The sequence below is a fragment of the Euleptes europaea genome, chromosome 21 (genome assembly GCF_029931775.1).
Source record: "Euleptes europaea isolate rEulEur1 chromosome 21, rEulEur1.hap1, whole genome shotgun sequence".
NCBI lineage: Eukaryota > Metazoa > Chordata > Lepidosauria > Squamata > Sphaerodactylidae > Euleptes > Euleptes europaea.
Genome location: NC_079332.1, coordinates 18,790,390 through 18,794,776, shown reverse-complemented (window position 1 = coordinate 18,794,776; position 4,387 = coordinate 18,790,390). Strand labels below are relative to the sequence as shown.

At 53.4% G+C, this 4,387-nt stretch overlaps 1 non-coding gene across 1 annotated transcript; it reads right to left on the bottom strand.

Moving 5' to 3' along the window:
- Nucleotides 1-72, bottom strand: TRNAT-CGU (transfer RNA threonine (anticodon CGU)). The gene has a single exon. It is a non-coding gene; the product is annotated as a tRNA-Thr (tRNA).
- Nucleotides 73-4,387: the final 4,315 nt, after the last annotated feature.

Sequence of the window (4,387 nt, the reverse complement as noted above, 5' to 3'; positions counted from 1 at the left end):
AGGCACGGACGGGGTTCGAACCCGTGATCTTCGGTTTACGAGACCGACGCCTTACCACTTGGCCACCGCGCCTGCGTTAAAAAGCGTCGCCTCGCTGCCATGTAGGCTAGCGCCGCTCCCGAGACGCCTGCGCGCGTCCCCGCGGGCGCCTGCGCACTCCGCTCTCTCCCCCCCTCTTGGCGAAGGGCGGGCCGCGTCCTGTGCCGCGTGCGCACGCGCGGGGACGGAGGCCGGCTCCCGGCAGCTCGAGCGCGCATGCGTGCCGGCCTTATCGCCGTGGTCTCGCGCGCGGGTCGCGAATGCGGGGAAGTGCGTGGGTGGGGGAGGGACCTCCACTAAAGCTAAGCCCCCTCCCCCCTCTTTGGCAAGATTAAGCGGATCTTCCCCAACCCTTCAAAGGGCAGGCTGCGTGGAAATGTTCCGAATACATTACTTTTCCCCAATGCAGTGTTGCAATGCAATGCAATGCAATGCAATAAAAGCGAAGCGAGGCTCGTTCCTGCTGCAGCCCGCCTGTGGAACTGCGCCTGGGTTGGCTTGCTGGGTTGGCTCTTCTTTAACAGAGGCTTGATGGAATATGTGCAATCTGCCAGTTTGAGTATGCATTTAGTTTTCCTCCTTCCTCTCTTTCTGGTTTGCCCATATATTATACTTTATATGTGCAAATCGTTTTTTTAGAACAATAAAAGGTTGGATGGTTATACACCCGCTCTGAATTAGGATCGACTAAGGGCTTGAGTATGTATGCTGTGCGTTGGGTATTTTGTTACATGTTGTGCTGAAAAGAAAAATAACATATTTTTTTTCACTAAAACAAAACAGGCTTGATGGGATACGACTGGGATGCACTAAAACGAAGGACAGGCTAGCCCATTAGAAACAATGGGAGAGACTGCACAGCCCATTGAGGATAATGGGAGCCAGGATTGCCCATTGACTTGCATGGGCTCCATTTACAGCACAAAAAGAGTTGCAAAGAAAACGTGGAATGGATTTTCCAGTAAGGTCTCTGAGCCGAGCTACATTACTCTGGGACTGGAATGACAGCCCCCAGGACTAGCAGAAGTGTTCTGGGACTGGAATGACAGGCTGTCATTCCACTCTGGGGGCTGTCATTCCAGTCCCAGAGTAATGTAGCTAGGCCCAGAGACCTTAATGGAATAACCATGCCACATTTTCTTTGCAACTCTTTTTGTGCTGTAACCTATTTCAATGGAGCCCATGCAAGTCAATGGGCAATCCTGGCTCTCGTTGACTTTGATGGGCTGTGCAGCCTCTGCCGTTGATTCAAATGGGCAATCCTCTCATTCATTTTAGTACATCCCGATACGACTTGCTCTTGGCCTCCAGGCCCTGGGAAGGGGCAGCTGCCCCTTTCCACGTGTTCAGCCTTTTTCCAAGGGATGGGGCATTTCCCTCCAGGCCAGCTGGCAACCCTATTTGCTAAGAGCTGAAGGACACAGCAACCCCACCCCCAACTTCAAGACAAATTGTAGGGGGCAATTCCCAGAGGATTCCCACCACCAACGGGCTTCATACATGCACCCCTCTCATTTTATTGGCCACTAGCATTATGCCATTGCGACATCTTTGGTTTTGACAAACGGGGCCCACCTGGTGCCATGGTTAGAGACCCCGGTTCAAGCCTCACTTTGCCCTGCAACCTCGCTGGTGGCCTCCAGCCAGCCACTCTCCCTCCACCTTACCTACCTCGCAGGGTTGTTGCTGCAAGGATAAAATTGAGGAGAGGTGGATAATATTGTAAGTGGTTGTGGGGAGAAAAACGGGGTATAAGTAGCTTGGTTGATCTTTTTTTTAAATCACAGCTATGCTGCAGAACCTGCAATTGGAGCAAGGCTGCCAGGTGTTACTGATGCATTTGAGAGGAGAGGGGAAAGGACGGGTTTGGCTTGGCCTTTGGTAGATATTTCAGGTCAAGGCTTGAGAAAGGGGATGCAGAATGAGCAGCCCAAGATACTGTTCTTAGGCAAATTCTTTAATAGTCTCCCTCCCCACCCTTTAAAACCAGAAGAGCCCCATCATCGGGGCCAGCAGTCCGCAGGGTTTCTGAACAGCTTTCCGTCACAGCCTGTGGGAGCTTGCTCACTTCTGAACCGACTGCGAACTTTTGGACTTGCTGGCAAAGCGCGCCACCTTGGGCGTGCGGTACCCGTTCATCTCCAGGATCCACTTTGGAAGGGACCAGCAGACGGTTTTGAGCTGGGTGCCGGCGTCGCCGGAAGGCATGCACACGTAGCAGAAGGACCGACGGGGCTTTCCAAAAGGCCCGGCCCGTGGAGCTCCTGAGGTCTTTGCTTTCCTCCCCGGTTGGATGGTGAGTTCCAGCCCTGCTCCTTGCGGAGGTCGAAGGTTGGCTAGCATCTTTTTCTTCAAGTGCACATTCAGCTTCTCTTTCTTCAGCTCCAGCTCCAAGAAAATGCTGGTCCTTACAATGGAGGCCTCGGCCCGAAACTTCATTATTTTCCTGCTCATGGTGCCTTTGGGATCTGGCTGGTCAAAGGAAGGAGGAAGAGCCCGTTGGCAGGGCCCTCGCTCAGCCAGGTCAAAGGAAGGAGGAAGAGCCCGTTGGCAGGGCCCTCGCTCGGGCAGGTCAAAGGAAGGAGGAAGAGCCCGTTGGCAGGGCCCTCGCTCAGGCAGGTCAAAGAAAGGAGGAAGAACCCGTAGGCAGGGCCCTCGCTCGGGCAGGTCAAAGGAAGGAGGAAGAGCCCGTTGGATGGGCCCTTGTTCGGGCAGGTCAAAGGAAGGAGGAAGAGCCCGTTGGATGCGGCCTCGTTTGGGCAGGTCAAAGAAAGAAAGAAGAGCCCACTGATCGGGGGCTTTCTCAGGCAGCTTTTCCTGGTGACGTTTCCCATGTCCTTTAACAAGCACCTGCTTTTCCAGGGTTATTAGGATACCTCCTGGAACCTGTTGAGCGACTGGTTTCTTTGGAGAATCGCCTCGGACCTGTGCTTCTGGTGATTCTAGAGTCCGGGAGGCAGGACGTGGTTGATGTGAGCCAAGACGCGAGATTTCCACCGTGTGAATTTGCCTCCAGATGCTTACCAAGAGTTGAGCCACCCGCTCTGTGGTCTCCTCTCTGGATTCACTGCGCTGCATATAACTGGAGACCATCGCAGCAGCCAACTTTGTATACGTGGTTGAAAAGCTCCCTGCGAAGGCGAGGCACTTGCGTTTGATGTTTAGGTTGAGAATACAGACCTTCTCCTGAGTGAGGAATGGCAGCAAAGGATGTTTGGACTTAGGGATCTTGTTGCCAGAATTAATCATTTTGGGAAGAGGCAAGACAGAAAGACCGCAAAACAGCTGGAAGGAATTCTCAACCATCTCTGGAAAGGCTCCCATTTTAATTTCTAGCATCTTCACAGCGGTGTGGAAAGCCAGCCGATGGAGCTCTTCCAGCTTTCGAGAGCCGAGAATAGAGCTCCCTCTGGGTCCCTTGGAAGACTTGGTGCCCACAGCCGCGTGTGGGGAGCTGAGGAGTGCTGGATCCGCACCACCCATTGGTGTCAGCTGGATGGTTTCTGTTGGCATTTGTAGTGGCGTTGGCTTGTCTTGGCGCTCGCTGGGCAGCGACTGAAACGCTCCGACAGATTTGGCCACAACGCTGGGCATTCCACACATCCACTGAACCATTTTCTTCTTGATGTGAAATTCAAGGAAGTCCCTGGTGTCTTGGTCCATTATCTCCACGACTGAAGGGACTGGCCCAAAGTAATCCGGAGGTAAGACAAAGATGGCGTTCAGTCCGGAATGTTCTCCTCTCTGAGAAGAGCCCGCTGGGATGGCTTTCTCAAAGGTGCCCACAAGTCCACACAAAGATGTAACGTGGGTGCATTTCCTTGTCTTGTCAGTGTGCTGAAGAGACGTGAGGGCCAGCAGGGACAGTGCTGCGGGCTGCCCTCGCTTCCTCACGTCATCGGTGGCGACCGGTTTGGGAAGAGACGGCCGGGCCTTGGGCCGCCGTCCAGCTCCCATCTGGACCTGAAGAGTTTTCTCCACCCGAAGGACATTGTCTTTTTTTTCAAAAGCTGCGCTCTGGATGATATTTATCCTTGTGACGGACGTCTGAGTTTGGACTTCTTTCGGTTGCAGGAAAAGAGTCACGCTTTCTGTTTCGGTACACTTCTCCAGAAGAATCAGAGCACCCCGTGATGCCCGTTTCTTTTTTGCTTGCAAAACCCGTGATGCTGGTTTCTTCTCCACTTCTTCCTCGGACAGGCGGGGGTCATGCGGTGAAGAGCAAGAATCGGAACTTTCACTCTCTGACCCACCGTACGGTGATCCAGTACTGGAGGTGAAGGCTAGGTTGGTCTCCAGAGAACATTTTGCAGCAGCTGGTTCTCCAGACGTATAAAGGGAGTCCAAA